Source organism: Mustelus asterias, chromosome 16 (genome assembly GCF_964213995.1).
Source record: "Mustelus asterias chromosome 16, sMusAst1.hap1.1, whole genome shotgun sequence".
NCBI lineage: Eukaryota > Metazoa > Chordata > Chondrichthyes > Carcharhiniformes > Triakidae > Mustelus > Mustelus asterias.
The window spans coordinates 35,448,176-35,461,884 of record NC_135816.1 but is presented as its reverse complement, the minus strand read 5'-3'; positions in this window follow the sequence as shown (position 1 = coordinate 35,461,884).

Here is a 13,709-nt window from a genome sequence, read left to right as displayed (position 1 = left end):
AGCTCAGACTGAGGGAGTGACCACAGCCCTGAGATTTATGCAATTGGCGCTTTGCAGGAAGCGACAAGGGACTTTCAGCATGCTCACTGTGCTTTCAGCAATTCACAGTTCACTTGTGTATAAGGCAAATCACCAAATGCACTCTCTGCTCAAGCAGCTCAATTTATCCAATTTGATGTGTTCGCTGAATTGCCAGAGCCTCCAGGGTTATTGATTGCACCTACTTGCCATTATGTGCCATAATTGTCAGCTCCCACAATTATATGAACTGCAATAAGGCTTCTATTTCCTGCTTCCATTTCCTAAATGTGCAGTTTATTTTCAATGACAGGCACGGTTTTGTGCACGTGGACTCACAACATACTGGGAACTGTTGTGATGCTTTTAAACTCTTGTCAGTCTAATATCACAGACCTATTTCAACGGCAGAGACAAAAGACACGATGGTTCCTGGAAGACGATGATTACTTCTATTCCTGCGGCTCAATGTACCAATTTCCATATGGTGTCAATTCAATATTTCTACCATATGTATCCTAACAAGTGTCAGTCTGTGGGGTGAAAGTGATGAGGTGAATGAATATGCACTAGCGAAAGTGGTAACTGGTGGAGCGATTGAAGAATGCATAAAAACCTTCAAACAAACAAACCCACTAGAGACACAGAAGTTCCCACATCTGCTCAATGACTTGGGTAAGGCAGCTGAGTGTAATATATCCACTGATACAAAAGATAGGTAAGCTGTGAGGAGGACACAAAGAAACTGCAATGGGATATAGGCTTGTTTAATGATTGAACAAGAAGGTAGAAAATGGAGTATAATATGGGTAGGTATGAATTTTTCATTTTGGTATGGCAGGAAGAATGGAAAAGCAGAATAATTTTTAAAAGTTGAGACACTAGTGAATCTTGAGATTTGGGTGCACACAATCACAGAAAATTAACATGCAGGCATTTGGGAAGGTAAATAAGTTTATTGTTATTTTGTAACCCCTTCCTTTTATTGCAGAGGGTTTATAAAATGAAAATGAACCCATGTACTCTCGAGTTGAGGGGAATGAGAGATGATTTCATCAAAAATTATGAAAATTCTGAGAATTAAGACCAATTATTACCATTGCTTCCACTTCATGTGCTGCCTGTCCCAGCAACCTGACACTTTCTAACATTATGCACTGTTTTCTCTAGCAGGCGGATTGATGAATTGATCAACTACTGTCGCCTTTAGATTCTGCAATCAAAATCATTCAGGATTCATGGAGTAAATGGTGGTATTGGTAGGTCTTATGAAGTATCGGGATCTGCCACAGATTACAGAATGTGAATAGGGAGGCACAGATCAGGTTGACAGTCAGAATCTTTTTTCCCGGGGTGAAATGTCAAATTCTAGGGAACATGCACTAAAACGTGAGAGTGGAAAAGTTCAAAGGAGATGTGAGGGGCAAGTGTTTTGCACCGAGAGTCTGGAATCTGCTGCCAGGAATGGTGGTGCAGGCTGATACGATAGGGGCTTTTAGATAAACACATGAATATGCAAGGAATAGAGGGATATGGGCCAAGGAAGGCAGAAGGGATTAGTTTAATTTGATGTCATGTTCATGGGCCATGCTGTCTTGTTCCTATGCTGTCCTGTTCTAATATGGAACTTCTGGGCTGACTATTATTGTGACATGCGACTGCACAATTTGCAACACGCTTGACTGTTGCGCTGGAAAGTACCCATGCGCTTCTCTGTAAATCAATTAGTTGCTCTGAGATCCATCTCAAATCACTTCATTCTTTATGACCTCGTGAAGTCATTAGCTTATTTTGATACCACAAGGGGTGCATTGGAATTGAATAGCAGATCTGCAGTTTCAATAAACAAAGTTCTGTTTTTTCCCCACTTTCATTTCACCTTTCAAGAAAACTTCAGACACCAACCTATTTGTTTCCTCAAGCAGGAAGTGAAATCAGAGCCCTTTGTTCCGAGCAAGCATCAGGTTTCTGAAGAATTGTTGCTCTCTCTGGTTTAACCTTTTTTATATCTAAATCCAATGGGGCAGATAATGGGCACAATCTTACTAAAAAACAGCAGAGTGTTGGGTGACACAGTAATTAGCGCTGCTGCCTTACAGCTCTAGGTGCTTACTGTGCTTACCCCAGTCCAACGCCAGTATCTCCACTTCATGGCCTCACAGCGCCAGGGACCCAGGTTCAATTCCTGCCTCAGGTGACTGTCTGTGTGGAGTTTGCACATTCTCCCCGTGTCTGCGTGAGTTTGCTCTAGTTTCCTCCCACAGTCCAAAGATGCGCAGTTTAGGTGGATTGGCTATGCTAAATTGCTCCTTAGGTTCCTAAGATGTACAGGTTAGCTGGATTAGCCATGGTAAATGTGTGGGGTTAAAGGGCAGGGGAGAGGGCCTGGGTAAGATGTCCTTTCAGAAAGTCGGTTCAGACACAATGGGCCGAATGGCCTCTTCTGCACTGTAGGGATTCTATGATTCTTGCCGACAGCACTGGCATGTTTTTGGGCCAAACCTTATGCCTCATTAGCAATAATTTCTATGCACAAAGTATCATGCTGCACTTGCGGCGTGTTTCATCTGATTCACCCACCCCACAATGGTTTAACTGCTGCCAGCACTGGGGAGTGCCATATAAACAGTTCCATAGCACTTCCCAGCATTTGTTCCACAATAATTACAGGGGATGGCAGGCAAGAAGGCAGCGCTGTGCTTTTCAGAGGGGGCCCTCACCAGGATGCTGGATGGGGTGGAGCAGAGGCGGGACACACTCTATCCCTGCTCCAGGAGACGGCCTTCCAGCAGGGTCACCAACCTATTTGTTTCCTCAAGCAGGAAGTGAAATCGGAGCCCTTTGTTCCGAGCAAGCATCAGGTTTCTGAAGAATTGTTGCTCTCTCTGGTTTAACCTTTTTTATATCTAAATCCAATGGGGCAGATAATGGGCACAATCTTACTAAAAAACAGCAGAGTGTTGGGTGACACAGTAATTAGCGCTGCTGCCTTACAGCTCTAGGTGCCTGGGATGCAGTGGCAGCCCTGGTCAGTGCAAGCACACTGCAGAAGAGGATAGAGCAGCAGTGTCCGAAGAAGGTGAATGATCTTCTTCACTCAGCCAGGGTAAGTGAACTATCCCAAGTCTCCCACTGGACCCCCTCGCACACCCCTCACATCCCCAACCTTTCTCTTACTCAGTCATCTTGGACTTTGCCAACACCAGGCTTCAGATTCCCATCTCCTTCCCACGGTCACCATGTTCTCCCCAGTAGCTGTGATGCTCCTCACATCCCAGCTCCCACCCAAGCCCCATGCCTACCACACCTCATCACCATCTTAAATGTCAACACTCCCACCTATACTCTCCCTATGAGTTCTGCTGACTTTACAAAAATCTAGATAATGGGAAGTCACAAGTCTTCTCACATCAAAATAAGCCATATTGGCAATGAACCATTTTGATCTTTTAAACAAATATACCAGCAATTCAAATCCTGTTACATGATATTATTCTTCTTGGAACCTCCTAGCAGTTGGCCCTCAATGATTTGTCAGATGCGCTCCAGGGTTGCTGCTGATTGTGTGAGACCTGCACGGCCAGAGTTGATGGTCCTGGCACTCAACATTGCAATCAGCCATATTTGCCGAGATTCAGAAGGGTAATTGTAAACCAAAGCAAGAGCCACAAAACTGAGAAATAATATTCAACCATTTGTGCATAGGGAAGCATTTTGTGATTGCAGACTAAGGATCAACTAGCTGATAAATCAACAATTTTCAGATGACTAGTTAAAGCCAATTCTGGTACTAAATAATCATACCTTCCACCTTTAGATAAATTATTGCAGAATGAATATTATCACGATTACTGAAAATGGTGTGATTGGCATTAAGTGTTCAGAAATGTCAAATTATTAACTTCCCTGTTAAAAAGTCTTGAAGACCTCACCAATTAGTGTTTGTATAACGAAAAGAAGAGTAAAATGACTGCACCATGCTGTGTACACTGTGTGTATTACAGAATCCTGATACTTTGGCAATGGAACAGTTATCACAATTGCTGCCATTTAATCTTTTCTCTGCACTATTAACCTTAATTGTAAAAGAATGTTATGCATTGACTGAAACATCAATGAAACCAATCATTAAGGAGATGATCCCTCACCACAATAAGCCAGGCATATCTCAAGTTTCTAATTGATTATACTACCAGGCAGGGAATCTCCTGGGAACTGCATCTGCCCCACCATGATAACTTCACCTGAAGTGGGACAGAAACGCTGTTTATGCAAGGAAAGAAGAATTCTGCTCCACTTCTGGCAGCTCTGAGGAAATTCCTACATTGAGTTGGGAATTAAGGGTTTTGTGTCAGTTGTGGCTCAGTTCGCGTGTTTATGCTTTGGCAACACATGAGAGTGTATTTGGTCAATATGTAGTGTCCCCCCCCCCCAAAAAAAAAGAGTTAATAGAGGTAGAGTAGAAGTGTTCATCTCTGAATCAGAAGGCTGAGGGTTCAATTTCCACTCCAGAGATTTGATCAGCACATCTGGGCTGAGATTGCAATGCCTTACTATGCTTTCAGTGTTATCTTTCCAATGAAGTTGTTAAACCTTGACCCTGTTTGTCCTCTCAAGGGAACATAAAAGACTCTCTGGTACCAGTTAAAGCAAGAGAGTTATGCCCAATATCCTGGCTAATAATTATCTCTCCTAAAACAATTATCTAGCCATTTATCTCATTGCTGCTTGTTGACGCTGTCCCTCTCATATTACAACAGTGACCGCATTTGAAAAGTATTTCATTGGGATGAACTGCTTTGGGATGTACTGAGGCAATAAAAAAGTTACAAACTTGCAAGCCTTTCTTTTTTTCTTCTTCTTGCCTTCTGCTACACATAAATCTTTTAAATATTATACATATTTTCTTTGGTTAAAATGGATATGCTATAAAGTTCCTGATCACCCAGGTCAAGTTTTACTTCACCACAATGCAGGAGAGACTGCATTGCTCGTACATGAACAAAGTGAGATATATTAAAAATGCTTTGATGAAAGATCACAGACCTGAAATGTCAAATCTGTTGCTTTTCTTTCCTCTCGCTCCACAGATTTTTCCTGACCTGCTGAGTATTTCCAGCATTTCCTGTTTTTATCTTAGCTTTCCAGCATCTGCAGTATTTTGCTTTTACATTAACAACACCGTTTAGTTGCATCGGGTGGGATTTTCGGCCATCAATCCCCCCCCCCCCCCCCCCCCCCATCACCCCCAGGTGTATTTTCCAACAACGGAGGCAATCCACCATTGGCCGCTGGCGAGATCTTCTGGTCTCATTGCTATCTGTGGTGTTTTCCGTGGCTCACATCCTTCCCCACCAGAGAACCTGCCGTGAGGTTGGGGGGTGTGGGGGGGGGGGGGGGGGGTGGAGTTGCCATCGGCAGGATTGACAGATCCTGCTGGCAGAAACAGCTGGAAATTTCAACCCCTTATTTTGAGCACTCCATCTAAAGTCTCACCAACACAACTTGGAATTACACATTGGATAGATTATTACAACTGATTGGTTGGCATAAGTTAAAACTCACCTTTTATATGTGACTGTTACAGAAATCAGGACTTGCTGGAGGAAAAAGAAGTGAGAGAAAAGTTGTGCATCCCTCATGTTGTGGAGCATAAATGGAATGGTTTTGATGGAATTTATAATAGATTTTATCATTTTATTCAATGCTTCACAACGCATGAGAAAGGATTTTACAAACAGTCAGTAGTCTTGTAATTTTTGTGAAGAATTAAGGAAGAGAAAGAAAACTCTAAGGATCATCAGTGCAATTCCACTGTTCCCCTCTTCCCCACCCTTCACTCTGCATAGAATGCTCCTTTAAATTATTTGTCCATCAGGACCAAAAGTGCTTTCTGTCAAAGTTACATTTTCAGTTTTGGTCATGCAAAATATGAGGGAGGTGTATGTGAAGATATTAGTGATTACATCAACTGTGGTTCTTTATCATCTGGGCACTGAACAAGGCATTCTGCACCGGTATCAATTATATCAATGCCATAAAGACATCAATGCCACAAGACTTGTGAAAAGCTTATAAAATGTATCCTGCCCAATGTCGAACAAAATGCACTGCTGGTCTTTAGATAAATGCTTAACAAGATCATGTGATCATACGGTCCTTGAGTGAAAGCTAGCTGCAGTCCGTGTTAACTGTGTGTGGCAGAAGATCCAATCTCACTCTAATCAGATAAGTATTTGGAAGGTTATGCCACCAAAGACAAAAAAATTCCGTTCCGAGCATGTAACTAAAAATATAAAGCGGAGCATTCTTATCAGATTTCCCATCATGATGCAAATCGTGATGATAAGAAGCTTCAGTTTACATCTTGGTTAAGTCAGGGGATTTTTAATTTGTACTATCTTTTATTCATTAATTGTAGCCTATGTATGGGTTTTTGTAGAGTGGTAGCAACCATTAAGTTGGGAACCACCTGCTGTGTGAATCAAGCCTTTTTACTGCATCAGCTGGATTACAGAGCATTCATGCCCCAGTGCAATGTACACATCTTGTGATTCTTCCATATACTGAAATACTGATCTGTGATAGCTATAGTCCTCCAATTTTCGCCTCTTGAGCATTGGCAGATGTGCCTGCTGCTGCTGGAGCCCAGAGCTCTGGAATTCCCTTCCTAAACCCTTTCATCCTCTCAATCACTCTTTGCTCTTTTAAAATAGTCCTTAAAATCTATCACTTTGATCAAGATTTTGATCACCTGCCTCCATGTCCTCTGATGTATCTTGGGTATCAAATCGTGTTTGATAGAATGCATTTAAGTAACAGGCATGAATGAGGTTTACAGCAGCAATGAGCTGAGGCACAGGCAAAGTCAGACAATGTTACGGAGGTGAGAATTGGTAGTCTCTGTGATAATGTGGACTGGTGGTTGGAAGCTCATCTCTGGGTTAAATACAGCAACAAGGTTGTGAACACCCCAACTCAGACAGCTGCCAAGAAGAAGGATAGAGGTGGTAGCTAGGGGATGGAGCTTGTGGTGGACTCTAAGGGCAATCACTTTGGTTTTCTCAATATTTAGTTGGAGGAAATTTCTTCCCGCCAGTACTGGATTTAGGAGAGGCGATGGCCAAGTGGTATTATCGCTATTAATCCAGAAACTCAGCTAATGTTCTAGGCACTCGGATTTGAATCCTGCCAGGGCAGATGGTGGAATTTGAATTCAATTAAAAAAAACTCTGGAATTAAGAATCTACCATGAATCCATTGTCATAAAAACCCATCTGGTTCACTAATGTCCTTTTGGGAGGAAATTTGCTGTTTTTACTGGTCTGGCCTACATGTGACTCCAGCGCCACAGCAATGCAGTTGACTCTCAACTGCCCTCCAAGGACAACTAGGGATGGGCAATAGTCGCTGGCCAGCCAGCGCCACCCATGTCCCATGAATGAATAAAAGAAAATTGGACAAGCAATGTGCAGTCTGATCCAACTCGATAATAGAATCATAGAATCCCTACAGCGCAGAAAGAGGCCATTTGGCGCATTGAGCCTGCAGCAACAACAATGCCATCAAGGGCCCTGTAACTCACATACTTACCCTGCTAATCTCCTTGACTCTCAGGTGCAATTGAGCATGGCCAATCAACCTAACCTGCACATCTTTGGAGAAGCGTTGGAAGAGGACAGTATGGTCAACTGTGTCAAAGGCTACAGGCAGGGTGAGAAGGACAGGGAGGTATAATTTACCTTTGTCACAGTCACATAAGATATCATTTGCGACTAATAGCTGTTTTAGCAGTGTGGTGGGCAGAAGTCTGATTGGAGAGATTCAAGATTGGAATCCATATAAGATGGGCATATATTTGATCAGTGAAGGCACCCTCAAGAAATTTGGAGAGGAAAAAGAATTTGGAGATGAGTTGTTGGCAAGGACAGAGGATCAAATGTTGTTTCCTTGAGTAGAGGGGTGAGTAGTAATGGATCCAAATTTGACCAAATTCATAGATTATACTGATGGTAGGAATAAAAGAAAATGTACGTGAATTTTAATTAAATGGACACAAGTAAGGGGATGTGACAATGGGATGGCAAAAGTTTTGAAAGATTTTGGGAAGACTCAAATACTCCTTTATCAGTCTTGATCATGGGGGTGGCATGGTGGCACAGTGCTTAGCGCTGCTGCCTCACAGCACCAGGGACCCGGGTTTGATTCCTGGCTTGGGTCACTGTCTGTGTGGAATCTGCACGTTTTCCCTGTGTCTGCGTGGGGTACCTCCCGGTGCTCTGGTTTCCTCCCACAGTCTGAAAGGCGTGCTGGTTAGGTGCATTGGCCATGCTAAATTCTCCCTCAGTGTACCCGCCAGAGTGTGGCAACTAGGAGATTTTCACAGTAACTTAATTGCAGTGTTAATATAAGCCTACATGTGAGACTAATAAATAAACTTTAACTTTAATAAACTTTAAACCTCAAAGCTGAAGGGAAATCATGAATAAATGACAGGTAAGAACAACATGAAAATAAATTCAAGTTGCACACAGGTGATCTGCTGGCAAATGGTGAATTGATGTTTTCTCAAGTTGAAGCATTACTGCATGAGGTTCTTGTAAGGAGAACTGCTTTTCTTCTCTCTCCACTGATGGTTTCCAGTGAAGAGGTGGAGCTAAACGTACAAACTGTGGCTGGCATTTACAGTCAATGAATACAATTTTTGCCTGGCAGTTCCAGTGTCCTGATGACAGGCAATAATCTGGGACAAAATTATAGGATATTAAGTGGAAGTCAGCACAAGTTACTTAAAGGCAAATAACTTCTGACTGACTTGAATGAGTTATTTGATGAAGTTACATAAAGGGTTGATGAGTTTATTGTGATTGATGTTTTGTATACCGGCTTTTAAGAGGCATTTGACTAAATACCACATGATAAACCTGCTGGCAAAATTAAGCATTTAACCGCACCTCCCTTTGAACTTTAGAATGTCATTGAAATGTGTTTTAACTGGGTCTTAAAATCATAACTCAACTTAATATAAGACTTGGAAGTAGATGGAGATTATTGCTGCTTCACAGACCCTACCACACCCCACCTCGCTCCTAAATAACATTTCTACTTTTAGACAGTAGACATTCAGACAGAACATTTAATGGCATGGACTACAAAACTACTGAACTGGCAACATTTAATATATCTCTCACAGAACAGACATAATTCATACTCCTATTGGTATAGTCCATGATATAGCTCTGCCATCCACACTGATAGAGCCTGGCATAGACCAGGGCTGATGCATTTCTCTTGCTTCCTGATGCAATTTCCTAATTCATAACTCCAGTGACCTTTGAAGTTTGTTTCTCTTCGCGTTCCATGCAGCAGGGTTTTAAAAATAACACTTTAATTGTAAGCCACATTAATATTGTCATCCAGATGCTTTGTTGTAATTCTCTGGATTCTGTTGACTGGCTGAGGTGTTTTGATCTGATTATTTGTACTTTGTTATAATTGTACATTTAAAATGCTCAATAATAGACTCTTAATTGAATCCCTCTGTGGGTACAGACATGCTGCTATTGCATTCAAATAGACAATTTGATTTATCACAGGCAAACAGATTGTTACATTAAAATGTGGGAAATTAATCAAGGAGTTTAATAGCAATTAGCCACTGCAGCAAGATGGTGATTTGCAATACGTTCTCAGAAACATTCTTTTGGCAATGCCTTGCAGCGCCCATTTCCTGGGACATTTGGAGAATTGAGTTACAATTTAAAACAAAACAAATACAAATGTGCCTTGCACTTGCTTGGAAAACCTGGGTTAACCATTTTTAAAAACTTTACACAGCTGCATTTACAACCCAAGATAGTATTATAAGGCAATGTCTCATGTCCTGTGACAGCTCCTAGAATTGTGAACCTAGAACATTAAATCTGCCATCAGAGGTGAGAACCTAAGAAATAGTTTTAGTTTATTTATTACTGTCACACGTAGGCTTATATTAACACTGCAATGAAGTTACTGTGAAAATCCCCTAGTCGCTGCACTCCGGCACCTGTTCTGGTACACCAAGGGAGAATTTAGCATGGCCAATGCATCTAACCAGCACATCTTTCGGACTGTGGGAGGAAACTGGAGCACCCGGAAGAAACCCACGCAGACATGGGGAGAACATGTAGACTCCGCACAGACAGTGACCAAGCCGGGAATCGAACCCGGGTCCCTGGCGCCGTGAGGCAGCAGTACTAACCATTGTGCCACCATGCCATCCCAAAGCTGCAGGATGAGGCCTTTTGGTCCTTTGAGCTTGCTTCACCATTGGACAAGATCATGGATGATGTTCTAACTTAAATTCACGTTTCCGCACTATCCTCACATCCCTTAATTCCCTCATTATCCAAAAATCTTTCAGTCACTAACTTGAATATGTTCAACGACAGAGCATCTATGGTGGAGAGAAATTCAAAGATCCACAATCCTTCGCACCACAACATTTTTTTATTATTCCACTCCTAAATGGCGAATACTTTATTCTGAAATTGTGGGCAAAACCGCCCTCTCCAGCTAGCAGCAGGAAGCCCAGCGGGTGTGGGAACGTAATTTGCCACTAGGGCGAAAATGTTTCCTGACAGTGGTATGAACTTTAGCAATTAAGTTCTTGGGACTTTAAAGACGGGCCAAACGCGAGTTGAGCTCCCTGAGGAACAAGGTCACAAAACTCTTTTGTGTGCATTGATAAGTCATGAATGCTCATTAATAAGCCACCTTTATTCAACAGGCAGCTAGATATAGCACTTGGAGTGATTGGGATCAAAGGTTATGGGGAGAAAGTAGGATTAGGTGACTAAATTGGACGATCAGCCATGATCGTGATGAATGGCGGAGCCGGCTCGAGTGGCCTCCTCCTGCTCCTATCTTCTATGTTTCTATGTTTGCTGGAGGGAAGATCTCCCTCTAAATTAAGTTCCCCGCCAGCGAAAAATTAATACTTTTACTTTTATGACCGCTCATAAGTAGTGTGCGCTTGATGAGGGGGACTTCTTCCAGGATGAGCGGTGAGTTGCCACCTTGTCCTCTTTGGGATGTATCTGTAAATGCCAATTTATGCTTGAGACTGGCTCGTGGAAGTGCAAGTTGTATAGAGGATTACCTAGAAAGGGTCCCTCCCTTCTCCCTCCCTAAGTGCTGGCAGGGAAAGGTGGAAGGGATAGTGTAGGCTGTCTGGGTGACCTTTAAACATGGAACCCAAACCTATGACCGCATGAGGTAATGACTTCCTGCCTTCCCTTTCTGTAGAATTGGTGAACTCCTCGTGGATGCACATGTAATGTGCTGAACAGTATCGGATCATGGTCAGCCATCCCACTCCCAGTGTAAATCACTCCTACCTCTACACCCTCCATCAAGCTTACACTCCACAACAGAAGATCCCGGCCTGTGACTCCTGACTCTAGTCAGGTGACACATCCTCTCAGCACCTACCCTATTAAACCCATAAAAATTGAGAAACTTACCAAATCTCCTAAATAGATCTGATTGAAATTTGTGACAGGTATATTTAGTATTTAACTGCAGTGCTCTGGGACATATTGGCTGTTTGATTCATATGAATTAGGAGCTCAAATCTCCAACTTGCATTAATTATAATTGCATGTTAATACTTAACAAATGTTAACATTTGAAGATATCTTTCCTGTACCATCATTGGATCATTTATAAAATTTAGGCTGTTGCAATGGCATTTCAGTAAGGTTTTCTGGTAACAAACATATTCCGAAAGTATCTAGAATGTGAGGTTATTTAGTTCATTGTAAGGGCTGTCTGCTTAGTATTCAATGTCATCATTTTCATGAGTCTGCTCTGCCCAATGCACATATCAGTAACATATGGGTTACAATAGCAGCCTTAGGCCCTGACATATCACACCAAGAAGGCAGCCACTCACTCCTCTCCTGTAACTGTCCAATGTAGTCACATGGTACCGAGCCACACTCAAAGATATGTTTTAAAACAATGGGTGGAATTTAATGTCCCTTGAAGCAGACTGGGAGGCAGCAAGGTCTAAGGTAATCAGGCAGGAAGATGCAGGTTGGAGAACTTATTGCCTTCCTGACCGCCTGGGAGTCCAGAGGGTGAAGGGTCTCAGACAGGCTTCCCAGCTGGAAGAAAATTGAGACCTTTAAATGGCCACTTAAAGGCCTCTTAGGTGCATCATCCTGTCCCTGCTGGTATTCAACACCCTGATGGGTATGCCTGGGGTCTGGTGTTGAGGATGAGGGAGTCTCTCCTACTTGTGCAGCTTGCCTTCCAACCACGGGGGCTGCAAATATGAGGACTCCCATTTAACTAACACTGTCCCCGTGGTGAGGTGGCAGATCATCGTAGCTGTGAGGGACAGCTCGGTGGATAGGATATTGGTATGTAGATAGGCTGGAAAATTGGGCGGGGATCCTGGATTCAGGATTCAATCCTGGACCGGGGAGCGGCGCGGGCTTGGAGGGCCGAAGGGCCTGTTCCTGTGCTGTATTGTTCTTTGTTCTTTATCACAGATAATTTTTTTCGTGGAGATTTAAAGATGAGGATCTCAATGGAGCAGCACACTGGAGAATGCACATTGAGATGTTGGATGCATTGACCAGCATACCAGACAACAGCTTGTCACTATTACGAAACTTGGTGCAGCCCAGCTCCAAGTTGGCAGAGGACATAATGCAGCCATTGCTCCACCTCTCTGTCATACTGCGGACCCAGAGGCACTACCACAGCCACCTCCATAGCTATTGCAGGTGTTGCATGGACAGGTGACCTACTCTTCTACCATTCCTGTGAGGATGCAACAACAGTCCATGTCAATCCAGGAACTCACCATAACACCTCCAGAAACATACAACAGTACTCCAAAGAACTTGCAACAACAGAAGCTCTTCAAAATCACCTTACCTTCAAGTTGTGTGCCTGGCCCTTTTAAGTAACACCTGGTGCTGAGCCCATCCTTTGGTCCAAATTTAAATGGGCACCACATTAGCTGGCAGAGTTGTGTAACATCATGACAGCATGCACTCAGCTGCTTTAAGTGCTCATAATGCCATTGATCCAAAGCTCCCACCCATCATGTTGTAAGTACACTCTTCTGTCAGTCTATTAATGCAAAGAAATGGTTAAAAGGAGGGGAAGTTGACCAGTTTGGCACTTAATCGGTGTTTGATAAGGTCCCCCATGGTCGGCTTATGATGAAAGTAAGGAGGTGTGGGATAGAGGGAAAGTTGGCCGATTGGATAGGTAACTGGCTGTCTGATCGAAGACAGAGGGTGGTGGTGGATGGAAAATTTTCGGACTGGAGGCAGGTTGCTAGTGGAGTGCCGCAGGGATCGGTGCTTGGTCCTCTGCTCTTTGTGATTTTTATTAATGATTTAGAGGAGGGGGCTGAAGGGTGGATCAGTAAATTTGCTGATGACACCAAGATTGGTGGAGTAGTGGATGAGGTGGAGGGGTGTTGTAGGCTGCAAAGAGACATAGATAGGATGCAAAGCTGGGCTGAAAAATGGCAAATGGAGTTTAACCCTGATAAATGTGATTTGATTCATTTTGGTAGGACTAATTTAAATGTGGATTACAGGGTCAAAGGTAGGGTTCTGAAGACTGTGGAGGAACAGAGAGATCTTGGGGTCCATATCCACAGATCTCTAAAGGTTGCCACTCAA